This window comes from Lineus longissimus, chromosome 4, assembly GCF_910592395.1.
Source record: "Lineus longissimus chromosome 4, tnLinLong1.2, whole genome shotgun sequence".
Lineage (NCBI taxonomy): Eukaryota > Metazoa > Nemertea > Pilidiophora > Heteronemertea > Lineidae > Lineus > Lineus longissimus.
The window spans coordinates 19,540,240-19,554,867 of record NC_088311.1 but is presented as its reverse complement, the minus strand read 5'-3'; the positions used below and the strand labels follow the sequence as shown (position 1 = coordinate 19,554,867).

The following is a 14,628-nucleotide window of genomic DNA, read 5'->3' as shown; positions in this document are numbered from 1 at the left end:
CCATTTACTTAACACTGTTCAGGATAAGCCAGTGCTGATTGAGCAATTCTAACAAGCTTGGCGTAATTTTGTGGTGTTGTGCCAAAAGAGTTGTTTCAGCGGCCTCAAAGGTTTTGAAGTAAATTTCAATTTGTCCATTATTTCCCTGTCTTCTTATTGATATGTGCAGTGTGGGACAGATACATTACACCCAGGCATAATTGGGAACAGTGCGGTAAACATTGGAAGTGAAAAAAATAGGAAAACTGTTTTATTTGTAATCCTACCATATAATGTTCACTTCCCATTAGAGGATACTTTACCATATTTTGTATCTCTGTAAACAGCAATCTCAGAAAATGACCTTGTTTTTTAGACGTCATATGGCTAATGAAATATACTAACTTGTCACCAATGAGGAAATGTTTTCCTCGAAAGTCATATTTGAAAGTCTCTTGTTGTATTTCAGTCAAGGTCTGTTGTTTTATGATAACGTACTCTTTGAAATAACCCTTCATTCTGCCTTAAATTCAAAATGGCCTCCAAAATCCAAAATGGCCGCCTGAAAATGAAAATTCTCTGAAAGTTCCTTCATATGCTGAAGTATAATATTTCCATACTTTTGAAACCTGAATCCCAAAAACATTACGCTCCCAATGTTTTGTCCCACTCGTGATTTTGCCGCTGTTCCTAGCCCCCATCTTTGAGTGGCGCTTCTGATTGCCTGCCTGAGATTGTAATATCCTGTGTTCATATTGCCGCATTCCTACTCATGTTTACACTTCTAATACATACTGTACCAACTCGTTAGTCGCCCATTTTCCCAAATGCGGAGAGGATATGAGTTATATGTACCCAGAATAATTATATTGCACTTGAGGAGGAATGAACCAAAAGTGACACGAAACATTTGACAGGCGTCTCATTGCAATAGGATTTCATATCAACGGAGAATCGAGTGAATTAGGTATTGGTACTACTGGGTGACGCAAAAAAGATTGTACAATTTTGATTTTGAATATCTCACAAATTTCAAAACTTTACATTTACCGAATTTCTGCCACGTGGAGCTGAGATCACATCTGTTTTTTGGCTTCCAGTTTGTTTGATCTCATTATGCAATGAACATAAACAGCCAGGCCTGTAAAATACATCATTAAAATTGACAGGTGCGCATGGTGTATCTTCCCTCCCATCTTGCTTTCTCATAAGCCTGGCCCACCTCTCCAGAAGAACTCCAAGAATACGGTAATTTTCTCTAAATTTTGCTTGTTTATCTGTACTGCAAAGCTTTCCAGAGAGAACTATGTGTAATACCTAGCAAAAGCAGTAGGGGACTTCCTAAGCTAACTCCAAATTTGAGTACACCAAATTAAACCACGGTTGAAGGTCGTTGTTCACATATTTGCCGTGATGTATAAGTTTCAACAATCAGATTTTGTTTCTTCATCTTGGTAGAAAATCCGTTCCGGTGGGAATTCACTGAGGCCGTGTGCATTGAGGTACAAAATACACAGGTTTCCATGGTCAGTTTAAGTTGAAATCAGTGTTCGTTCCACCTTAAATGTACCAACATTCGAATGCCGCCGACTGGGTAGTCCATTATCTGCGCACTCTGTTCGCACATCATTGGTATTCCCGACAACAAACTGTTTCATTTACAGAGCATTAGTACGTCTTAAATCAAAATGAAATACAGTAGAACCTCTCTATTGAGGACACCCTCGGAACTGACAAGTGCTGTCCTTAAATGTGAGGTGTCCTTGCTGATTAGATATGGAGGTCAATTTAATGGAAACAACCAATTTGGGACCTACGTGACAGTGTCCTATAATAGAGAAGGTGTCCTGAATAGAGAGGTGTCCGCCATTGGTGGTTCCAATGTGTCAGAATTGGTCGAAGTTATTTCCGATTTCTGGTAAGCAATTTTTGCTAAATCCTGATGTAGTCTACTGTTCATCCCAAATTCCACTGAAATAATTTTAGAACTTAATCAGCGTCCCTAATAGAGAGTGTGTCCAAAACAGAGAGGTGTCCACTATTGGAGGTTCCACTGTCCTAAAATTGGTCTGATGTATTTTGAGAAACCATTCAGTATCGAAAGAACTGCCAACATTTTCCCTCACCATCAAAATCATGAAGTCACTACAACAGCAGGGATATTGATGTCTATTAATTGTGAGCAATATATCTTCCCTTGCTGAATAAGTCATCATTTTATAGCCTGTTTAACAAGTCGAGATGTTATCAAGGTATCATTCACCCGAGCATCCGTTTGAAGTTGAGATGATAAATTCAAGTTTGTGGCGATTCTATCTGCGTATCTGTCACTCAAGCTGCCGTTATCCTTCAACGCAACTCTAAACGACTACGCCAGTTTTACACGTCTTCAGCAACTGGAACCGTGAAGTTACAAGCTTGTAGACAAGATGTGGATGCACTCGTGGGGAATCTGTAAAACAAGAAATGAAGAAATGAAACCGAAATAGAATGTAAATATGTACCGCTACACTTTAATTTGCAATTTGTAAAGATTTCTGAAAAAAAGTAAAAATGTTTGTTTTGGAAGATTACAAAAATTCTATTGGTTTTTCCAATCCAACATGTCCAAAGCAGACAAAGCTAGAGGTATCACATTTGGTGGCAGATGCTAAGATATCTGCCCTTTGGTGAAATGCCCTAAAAAATCCAGATGTGATGAACAATGTAGCACTTAATGATGCAGAGCCCTGTCATCGAAAAAGGCAAGAAGCGTCTGTTGCATGCTGTAGTTTAAAAAGTAAGGGGTTAAAGGGTCAAAAAGGAGAGACTCGGTTGAAAACTATTCATTGGGGAATTCACAGTGAACACGAATGGCCTCTTTAAACTAATTTCAGTCTAACAATTTCAAATCTCGATAAACCCGATATTGAACTGTAAAATGACTATACATCTTTAATTGGCAATAACTCAACCTTCAGTTTACTTGTTTATGGCTTTTTGCAACAGAAGTCTGCAGTTGTAAATATCCTTTGCTAAAGGGGGTTCTTTTAGGTCAAGAGTAGTTCCATGCCTGCGTGGATTCTGACTGCAATACATCAAGTTCCCTTCATCATGGCTTTGAGCTAGTCTTGGTGCCTTAGATCAAAGGAAACCTGGTCAGGTATGTCTGCAGGTAAGGTGAATCTGGCTGCAGTTATCAAAGCCATCATCCTCTCTCTGATCCATCACTCACTTAGTTTAGAGACACAACTGTTTGGTTATGTTGTTTTGTTTGATATTACGGAACGGGTTTACAATCCTTGATCACAGCCCAAAAAACGGTCATCAATTGACAAAAAGTGTGCCATTGTTCAATGAAAATTTAGCAGTATGGATTACTGCGGGGCCAGTAGTACGCAGAGCACGGACGGTATATACCGGGTGTGGTTAAGTGAAAGAGTTAAAGGAATAGAAGGTTTTAGTATTAAAGGTCTACAGTTTCCTCATTTCTTTAGTAGGAGTTGAATTTGTCACTTTCATCTGCAGTCGGTGTAAGCTTTCCAACTGTTTTCAAGCTGGTAATTAGGTGCAACTATTTTCAGGTAATTAGGTGAGGGGATGCAGGGAATGCATTTGTCGCTTTCGCCATGCTTGCTGCTGTGGGAACTTGCAAAAACCCAGGCTGGCCAGGGTCGGCCTAGTATTCGGTTAAGACGAATTCTCAATATTAGAAAATATAAGTAGGCCTATCTGGTTATTCTTTCATCTAGAGTAAATATTTAGAGAGCTAATTGTGCTGAAGTACTGCATGCCGTGCACTGCTCTGGCACTGGCTTCAAAATATTTGGAGAAGATATCTCCTAGAGAATGTAGTCGTGTTTCCTCTGACAACATGAACAAGGCTTCAGTGAAAGATATTTTGCATTTATTTCTGAAGACATGGAGATGTGACGAAATTACAAATATGATGAACATGGGAATATGAGTTGTACAGCATTGTCGCCTTGGGTTTTCTCTGGACAAAAACCAATAGCTTTGACCAATGTTGACAGCACTCTTGCTGACCACTTAACACCATTGGTCAGGATTGAGTGTAGGACAAGGCGTGACGAGGAGCCCTTTGTCAAGTGCTGTGCACTTGCACTTGAACACACAATTTGTGACTCACAATCTTTTCTGATGCATTGCAGATCCCAACAGACACAAACTAGAAATCCTTTTGCCTCTCCGCTTGTCTGTTTTGCGACAACTTCCTCAATACTACATGAAGTGAGATACTGAATGAAATGGTAACATATGGATTGGGAAAACCTATTTTGAAATGAGGGAAGGACAGGGATTAAGAATAGAGACGGAAAGTGTTCATGAATAGCTAACTGATGGCTAACCTGGTTTGGTTGGGCTGAGCAGAAAAAAAAGTGGGTGATTTGAATGACAGCGCCGTGATCTGGTCTATATGTGCGGTTGGCATTTAAGGGATGATACTCACAGATAACAGTTTTTGCTTGTGTCATGATTTGAGCAGTATCTAATACCCACTATGGCCGCCAACCACTCAAGACAACATCAGCGTGATAAACTTACTCGCATTTAGTACCATAGTGTACTTCCTGACCCATAGGCGTGTCATCCTTGAGCATGCCGAGAGAAATGGGTTAACTTGCGCTGTTTTCAACATGAAGTGCCACTCTATTTGACATCATCTTATCATCAGGCATCGGAGCACGGGAATAGAGACATGCTGTCAAACTAAATCAATCGACTTACTAAACTCAGATTCTCAGATTTCTTGAAGTTATCTATGGATGTACAAACATGTGGGCTTCAGCTCAGCTGGCCAAAATCTTCGAATCAGCACTTTCTACTGGGGGTATTAAGCAACCAGTTACACTTGACCCCTCCTCTTTCCCTCTTAATATTTTTCTACAGTGGACATGGTGGAAGAAAAGTTCTGCCTACACTGTTCCTAAGAAATCAGTGATTTATATTTGAATTTGAAATTTCCGAATTGCATTACGTACTAAATATAAATGCCAGCATTGTCGTTGTGTCGAAAGATATACAAATCCTACTGCATAACAACTGCACTGCGGCATTGTGTATAACTGCAATTCTATTTTCCTGACCCATGATTAAATATGAAGGGCAAAGGCCTTTGAGATCTCTCTTTGCTGAAAAACAGGGGCCATCTCATGATAGTTAGGCAATACCACATGTCAATTTCTTTCATATCATACCTGACTGAAAACAAGGATGTGCTTATTGATGAATATATAAATGAAGCCTACAATAAACGCATTAGAGTGATTACCGCCTACCTTAAGGTCTCACTCAGCCTGGGCTAAAAACCTGGGGCACTTAGCCCTTGATTTATTGCCCCACAATAGTAACAGCATCTGATAGCTATGTATCATTACCTACACACATGCTTTACCTAATCACTGCATAACTTCTTGACATCTTCTTTGGAAAAAACTTCCAACCTGTGTTGTTTTAAGTCATTCACACTTTCCAAGAGTTAACCCATTAGCCTAGTCTACCATCCTTAGCTCACCTCTATGAGATGTAAGCTTTTCTTACGGCACAGAATATGTTGTCCGTCGTCATTGTCATTGTTTGCAATGCTTGAAAGAGGAATGTGATCATTGCACCGCTGAATCGAACCCTGTTGGTGGATACTTCCAATTTGACTCCCTAGCTCCCGTACAAAGTCCTGCTTTAAGCTGTGCAAGACAATGTCATGAGCAATTCTACCAACAGACAAAGACCGTCTACCAAATAAAGTCTGTCCCCCAAATATAAGACAGTCTACCCAGTACAAGTCTACCCATCTACCAAGTATAAGACCGTCTACCAAAATATAAGACTGTCTACCAAGTTTAAGACTGCCTGCAAAGTATAAGACCGTCTACAAAGAATATGACCATCTCCAAATATAAGACTGTCTACAAAGTTTAAGACTGTCTACCAAGTATAAGACTGTCTACCAAGTATAAGACTGTCTTCCCAAGTATAAGACTGCCTACCAAGTATAAGAAATTCTACCAAGAATATGATCGTCTACGGAGTTGAAGACCGTCTGAAATTGTTAACTGGTAAGTGTTAGTAATGGGATGCTTGATTCAGGTTCGTTGATGGGATTTTTCTGATTGATCGTCCTTTCCACCTGATTATAAATTTTTCATAATTATCCAATTCATCTTTTCTTCATCATGGTTATTAAAGCACATCTTCGTATTTTGATGAACAGCCGCTCGTTTGGTCTTGCCCCTTACGATACCTGGTGGGTTCATAGGGCACTACTCCCCGGGGAGAGAGAGCCTCACAGACAGCCCTAGCTCCAGAAAGAAATAACAATACTTGTATTTTCAAAAGGTCGAGGTCGAGGTCAGGCCCGGGTAAAATGTACGGCAAGGAACGGTTGAGAAAAGACGTCTACCTCGCAGAACAACTGTGTAAATAGAGAAAGAGGAAGCAAGCACTCAACATGATGTAGAGCTTGCTTGCTCGATACTCATAGTCATTTTGCACATGATGGTCAGTAGTTACTGTTGTGTCCATAAGTAACCTTGTTTGATGCACGCAGAAGCAATATAACTTGAAGTGCCATGCAGTGTCGTCTTGGTTAATCGCACAGTATTGCACTTCTTGTCATGGCTCCGATCCCTTGTTGATAGCTCCCAGGAGAGGTAAAACTGTAGACCTTCAGAGTTTGTTTAGACTTTCCCCTTTGACGAATAGAGAGGGCTAAAGGACACCGCCCTGACCACAAACCTCTTGGGTTTTGTGGTGGAAATTTCTAGGACAGTTGACTTCGTTACCAAAAATGGCCCGACGGTCTAGTCTGCGTCTCAAAAATCTCTAACAGAGAAGGAGAAGAAAAAGTGAGACTTTGTCAGAATCCTTAGGAAGTTCTCGAAGATGCTGAAAAACGTCTCTGCCACTTCATCCCCCCTCTGTGGCACTTTCAGTTCAATGGTTTGTTAGTTGACTCCAGCATCTTCTTGATAAAGACTCCTCACATCCAAACAACTTAAGTGGCCCACCCGAAGGCACTACTTTCAGCATCTCCCGTTATTGACAAGTTGAGTACATATTTATATAACAAAACTTACAGAAGAGTTCTGCAAGATCACAATATATTGCTGACTCTAGAATCCACTCGGCTCTCTAAGGAAATGGTTTTGAAGCAGCATCAAAGAGGTAAATAATGCTGTTGTAGGCTTTTCGTGAATCATAGTTGGCAATCGGGAGGTTTTTCCAATCGGGATGTTACATCCCAATGCCGCAATAGTTCCTGACTGATTTGTTAGTGCATAAGAAAAGATGTTGAGGGCACAGAGAAAGGTCCTAGTGCAGACCTGTTGAGTTGAGGAGTCATCATCTTGAAATGTAGCCTCTTCTCTCTTTAGCATGTTTAGCTTGACATCTCACATTATGTCACACTTCAAAATTACATTTATTACCATTTATTGAAAATTCACCGCTGTGAAATCTGTGGTGATACGATTTGACAAGTCGTAATCCGAAACGGATGAGTCTTGCTCAACACATGGTGATGGGTCATTTCATCATTCTGCAGTCCCTTAGGGTATTATCAAGTATCGCTGTGTGAGAATAATTTGACTCAAACCACTTGTTTAAAGATGGTATCAAATGAATCAAAATCTTGTTGTGTTATTGCTGCTTCGGCATGGATTTGATGTCGTGGGGAGACAATCCCGTTGGTATAAGTCATAGCTTTTGTCTCTGGGGATTCAGTCTTGTGATCTAATTATGCATGGCATCATTGACCGTTAACCCTTCTGATTCGAGCATTCAATCATTGAGCTTCTTGCAAGAAGACAAGGCTACGGTGCACCTTGGGCAGGGACGTGTCCAGGGCTCTGAACCCAGAGACTAACCTTCCAAGTTTCCAGATATGGAAGTAGAACCTCTCTATCAAGGACACCCTCGGGACTGACAAGTGCTGTCCTCAATAGAGTGGTATCCTCATTAGGGAGGTCAAATTAATTGGAAACCATCACTTTGGGACCGAAACTACATGTAGTGTCCTTTATAGAGAGGTTGTCCTAATAGAGAGGTATCTGCTATTAAGGGAGGTTCCACTGTACCTAATCCAGACTTCTCAATAACAGTCTTCAGATAACTTAGACTGGTGATATTTCCTTCCAGGCTACTTAGCAACAGGCAGTAGCTGTCTCAGCCATGACTAAGACTTTAGTCCGATCGCAAGCATAATATTTGATTTTTCAATATTGCCAATATGAAGTGGTCTTAGTTGTAATTGCATCGATGGTTGCCAATCGTCCAATGTCAATCTAATCACATTTGATAAAGATGTGTCAGTCTTGGTTACCAAATGTAAACTGTGTCTCATCTTCTGCTAGTGATATACTATTGAATAGTTTAACAGTCAGGCATGGGTCCCCGATTGGTGTTTTGATGCCAAAATGAGCTATTTTGCCTGGACCCTCGCTGATTCTACTGTAGCCTTGTCTGGGATGCTGATCGCAATCTCACTGACTTTGAAAAAGGAATCAAAATATCCGAAACGTCATCTATTTTATACAACGTTGTAGTGTTGTTTTTTATATCAATCGCAATCTCGCTGTATATAAGCATGATAACCTGCATTACTTCTAAAAACAGGTTCTGTGCAAAAAAGTGCACATCTGCACCTGTCCTTGTTGATTTCAACTATGAATTCCAAATTTTCTGTCAATTGGTGTAATATATCAGTTGTGTACTGATGGAAGCTTAGAAAACCATGGTGGAAGCTACATGCGTTTAACTTGGCTAACAAGTTAGAAGTATATGTAAATATGATGTTTATTGTTTATGATGCCTGTGTCACAAGTTATGGACGATCCACTCCATCCAGGTTTATGAATTGCGAGCATTCATAACAAGGCAAACACGCTGGGGTGATGAACTTCCAGATCAAGAGGAAATATGGTGTAAAATGCTATTCAGATGGAGGACTTGCTTCTGACTGATCGTCGGGCCGTCATATGAGAACATTCCACAGTTCTAGTCACAATTGACATCCCTTCTGTTATGCGCACTGTACGTGCAAGATGCATACCAGTAACACACTTTGTTTTGCAATGGTTGCGAGGATATAAGGTGCGATGAAGATGACCAATCTGACCCCGAGCTCCTCCTGCCTATAGTCCCCCTTTAAAGCACTGTCATGCAATCTTCGGTAAAGTCAACCTATTTGTTGCTCATCCCTTTGAAGTCGGTTTATTACCTGCCTATTTGCACAGGTTAGCATAGGTTAGCACAGCATCGCGTCGTGTCAATCGAGCTACGATCACCCGGTGCAATCACCCAGGCAATGATTGCGAGTCAAAAGTCATAATAGAGGGAAGCGGTTCGAGTGGTTTAGTGGTAATCATGACTGATAATGCGATGTGAGTCACTCGATACTCATTCTTACGCTAGCGTGCTTCGAGCAGGTTTCTTCGATTGTGAAAATTGCGGGATAGTTTGTCGATTCATCAATGGCGTAGTGGATTTTATCTCATGTGAGTTGAGTTTATGATTTAACTGTTGATTTCTTGGTGATTTTATCCTTTGATTTGTTTTTGCGTCTTGTTGCTTTGTGTGATGTTAGTATGGTGTATACATGTACGCGTTGTGTGTATCATACACAGTATGATACCAGTTGATTGTACCGATATGTTGCTTCCCAGCTGTCAGGAGGGGGTACCAATAAGAAGGGGAAGGAGGTAACCTGTTTCAACCTTCTGTAACAAAAAAGCCCTCTCCTGATTTCCATTTGGGTAATTTTGACTGAATGCCAATGTAATTCACTGGTTGTCCCACTAAAATAATGGTGTCTGTCCTGAATTCTGACCGTGATTTCGGCCCATCGTGGCATCATGAAAAAGGCCATTTCTGCCATATCTGTCTTGGCTATTGCAGTGATTGTCACAGGTGTGCTTATTAACTTCAAAGCAGAGCTGCAGGAAACTTTTGTGAAATTGCAGGGGTAGTCATTGTGAAATTTTAGATGTTCCAGATATCTGGGTAAAGCTAAAGGGTCCGGTTTTGTTGTTGATGCTTGTTGTCCTTTTATCTGTTGGAGTAAACAATCTTTAGTTAATTGATATAAATAACTAAGCATAGTTTGTCTTATTTGTGCTTTTACCAGCCCTCGATCTTTAACGCCAATTTCTGGAAGTCCCCAAAATTTCTCTTTCATTCGTGTATCCAAGAACCTCCAAACACTGTTGCTTCTTTCGTAAGACTCAGCTGCAATCAACTGACATCCCACCCACCATATTACACTCCCATCTCTTGCGTAACTCGACGCCATCCCATAATCCAATAGCGATCAAATGTGCCCATTGATGTTTCAAGGACGCCGCAACTTAACGAATGTCTTCTAATTCCATCGTTACGTTGTTTGTGAATTAATTCGTTAATTCACTTTCATCAAACGCTGTAGCGAGACAGATACATTTTTAATGAATTCAATCCATACGCTGATTGCTTTTAGCCTGATTGAGACTGGGATGAGGGAGCACGTGTTGATCTAAAGGAATCCTCACCAATCCATCAATTAGTTCAAATGGTTTAGCTCTGATCACATGTGACGACCGACTTGTATCTGTAGTGTGTGTGTATGATGACTAGATTTCATGCTTGCAGTTATCTTTTTTGCCCCACTGTGTTCTGGGTGGGGGTGATCTAGAAAACACGTCCACTGCAAAGGAAAAGTAGCCAATTTGCTAATCTTAAGAGCTCAGGCACAGATTTTAAATTTACAGTTGACAGAGCAGGTCTTGATTGTTGTAAACTTTTGAGGAAAATTTCTGTGTTTGTCTTGCTAAACACTGCAGTCAGGAATTCATAGTTTCATGTTCTTGGTGCAGATTTTGTTCTAATAAGGTTACAAGTTGTATTGAAGGAGTGATACCCTTACCAATATAAACTATTAAAACAAGATACAAGATTCCCTGTTTAGATGCAGAATTGCAACACCTTGTTGTTGTTTTCTACCAATCCTAGCAACTTTCCGTGTTCTGTATACACCACATGAATAATCTAATAAAGTCTGTTTCAAGCTAACTTCAGTGCATTATCTGTACAACTTCCCATGCACGATGAACACCGTTTCAGGTCAAAGTTAACTTGGATTGAGCTGTACACATCATGGAGTCATCTTTCTCAATATCTCCCATGTTTACATGAGTTAATGTGATAATCCAGGATATTCAGGATATTCCGCATAATTGTTGGGGATTGTTGGTACCGACTGATCCAATTAAAACAACAAGCTCGTTACACCTTTTGTATACTAGGTTCTAGGTTTTTAGAGATCGCCTCCACTGACAATCGGGAACCAGTCTTTTTGTGTCCGTTGCAATGATTCAGTATTGCAGATCAGCTTCCATTGTTTACTTCCATAGCATGATACCAAGAATAAATAAAGACTAAGAATGTGGCAGCTGTGCTAACACTAGGTTCCAAGATCTGGCACTAGGGGGCTTTTACATAATGGACTATAATAGCCGATTTCTGTTAAATTCTGGCTAATTTCTGTAAAATTCTGTTAATGTCATAACTATGGAGGGTCTGAACACACCATAGTCCAGGATATCCAATTGTAAGGTTATTTTCAATTCTGTTGCATTTTCTCTTGTGTTCTGTCAGATGGCTCGAGCCACACTTGGGTCATCCGTACCACAAATCAATACAAAATTACCAAACATTATTCATACTACGTGACAACGACTCATCCTTATAAATAAATTTTCTGCTCCGAATTATCAAATTACGTTATCGTAATCGTGATATCAAAGATCGCAATATGTTGTATTAAATCAAACGACTTGTAGCATCTGTTCCAATATTAATCACAAAATATTGTCCAATCAAACACCCCCAACGCATCAAGCAATAAGTTTTCATATCTCTCATAAACATCGATAAAAGTTCTGTCGGGTTGGTTATATTTCAATTTAGCCTTTTGATCTCGGAGTCAAATGGCTCTGCCCCGCCCTGGACACTTTAAGTCATCAATTATATGTCAATTATTGTTATGGGGACATGATTAATGATGTTGTGCATTTGGAGAATGGCATTTAAGACCTAGATGTGATTTTGGTGGATAGTATTTAAGACCTTGGGTCAATTTGGTCAATGGTTTTCAAGACCAATGCCTTCTTTCCTCGATTAGTGGATGGCGTTTAGAACCAGTGCCATCAGACAAATATAATGGAGGATTTAGTCTTCTGGTTGAGGAAGACATGTGCCTTCTTAGCAAGAAAAAAAGATCAGGGAATGATCCTGATGGGTATGGACTCTTTATTGTTACAAGTTTATGGTCTGGGGAGTGACCAATCCACCAATTTTGTCAATGGACTTTGGAATAATGATAGTGATCGAAATGATTTATAGTTCCAATATTTTGGTAGCTTAACCAAAGAAGTTGGCAAGCCTGTCTGGGGCATGACAAGTAGGTTCTCCACTATGATGAAGTTGGCTTTCGAAGATGGTTTCTTTGAGCGCTTTGCAAAATAGCTGGATCTGATCATTTGGGAATACGATAAACCATGAACTGAACAGGTTTTTAATACCCGTCAAACGCGAACTTCAAAAGTGCATTTCATCTGTAATGAATTGACATTTTAGCAGTAAACGTGATATCTAGTCTAGTACTGACAATTGAAAATGAGCAAATTTGCCAACATTTAGCTCTGCGAACATTTCATGGTTCAGTATCTCGTTTCATTATCAAAAAGCCATTGAAGATCCAAGAAACCAATTATTGCATCGACAGAATGATGATCGTGAGAAAAACAACTTAGTTTAAAAAATCTGCAGCCTCTTAAGCCCTTGTCATTACCCCTCCCCTCAAAGCACAGCCCTGCATATTCAAAGACTTTTCCTCTTTGTGACATGCAAGAAAGCATGATATCAACTCGTCTGACATATTGATATTCGAAGCCTGCGTTTCCCCCTTTTGTTTTGCTCTGGGGAGGAAGTAACTGACAATGGTTTCCCTATAAGTACCACCTTGTTTGCGAGGTGTTACTCAAAGGATGACATCACTGACACTGGAACAATAACCTTGGATCTATCTCTGGTTCAGGTACCGCTGAAGGGCTATTGTTCTAAAGGGATGAGGAGGTTAAGTGTCCAGGTGAAAGGGGTGATGATGTAGTGGTTACTTTCAATGGGGCCCTTGTCACATTGGTCAGTTTGAGCTCGCTGATGTAGTGAGTGTCCAGTGACCATGGTGTCTCTTGTTTCCAATGGTTAATGTGGCCACTCGTCCTCTCTAAAAGGGATGTGGATGTGTTAAAGTGAAAGTGGGTAATGGCAGTGTCATTTTCAATGGCTTTCTTGTTACTCATAAATGGTCAACAGAGTCAGACACATCTAGTGTTCAATGGCAACTGATAAATCATCAGTAACCATAGTGAGGTTTCCAGTCATCCTCTCACAGCAGCTGACAAGAAGCCGTGATTGCTGTAACCGGCGATTGACATCAAACCCAGTGATAACTAGTTCTACCCGCAGATGAGCAATCTTTTCATTGCCCATTGCAGCAATATTTATCGCAGTGATAAAAATTGCCCATTTGCAGGTGCTTTACCGGATCTTGTTTTTTCAGACTCTCAGCTTCTTTGTTGCTGCTGATATTTAGTATACAACGTGTCAGGTTTCTCCTCCTGTCATGAAGCCTGTATCTAATGGAACTTGGCCTCTTTTTCATAAGGTGCAAGTCACTTTACTCTCATGAACCCAGCAAATAGCATAAATAAGAATGGAAAGGATAAATAAATATTGAGTTGAATGCAATAAAAGTAAATGCAAGGAAAGGATGGGGCAATACATTTTGAGCAAAAAATTCCCCTCCCTTCAAGGTACAAGTGACTTCTCTCATGAACTCGGCAAATAAATAAATACGTTGGGTGCAATAAAAGATGAAAGTAAAGATGTACCAGCAGAGCAATGCATTTTTTAAGGCAAAACTCCCTTCCCCCTCTAAGGTGCAAGTGACTTTGCTATCATGAACTCAGGAAAAAGCATAAATCAGAATGGAAAAGGGTCAATGAATAACCTCAATGCAATAAAAGTAAATGAAAGGGAAGGTTCGGCAGTACCATAAAGTGGGAACTCTTGGCATCATTTCTCATTCTTGAGCACCAATTAGCTCGGCCACCTTTGAGTAAAGTGGTGCCGAGGTGGGCATCCTTTTATCGAGCCCACGCTGCGGCGGCCGTTGTGGCTTCACGGTCCATACAGCTTTTGCCAGCCTCCGCAGATGCATCCAGGAAGCACATCGATTGCAATTGTATCCTCTTTCCGAGGAGTAGAAGAGGTTTTATTTATCTTGAAGCATCAGATAACCCGAGTAAGTGCTAATTGCTTGACTCAGGCTTAACACATGGAGACTGCTAAAGGTAGCATCTTTATCTGCTGCTATCATGTCAAGCTAGTTAGCAAGTCACTTGTGGTTAGTAAAGTTGTGCTTCAGCGCTTGGGGAATATCTACTGATCGATATCTTAATTCCAATATTTTCTCTTGTGTCACAATAGAGTTGGCCTTTTTTGTTGACTTCTGAGCATACAGGAAACTCAGGCTGGTTAGTAAAGTTCTGCCGCAGTGATAGAGGAATACTGATGGATATGTCAATTTTGATGGTTCATTTCCGGCTGAATCGT

At 40.4% G+C, this 14,628-nt stretch overlaps 1 protein-coding gene across 7 annotated transcripts in view; it reads left to right on the top strand.

The window, feature by feature from the left end:
* LOC135486537 (inactive tyrosine-protein kinase transmembrane receptor ROR1-like) overlaps positions 1–14,628 on the top strand; it is a 139,363-nt gene that overhangs the window by 96,682 nt on the left and 28,053 nt on the right. The window contains exon 1 of one of the 7 annotated variants that reach the window (XM_064769397.1): positions 14,253–14,317. The exons of the other annotated variants lie outside the window; for them this stretch is intronic. The gene's annotated coding sequence lies outside the window, so the exon portion shown is untranslated. Of the gene's footprint in view, positions 1–14,252; positions 14,318–14,628 lie in introns of those variants that run through there. 7 annotated transcript variants of the gene reach the window in all.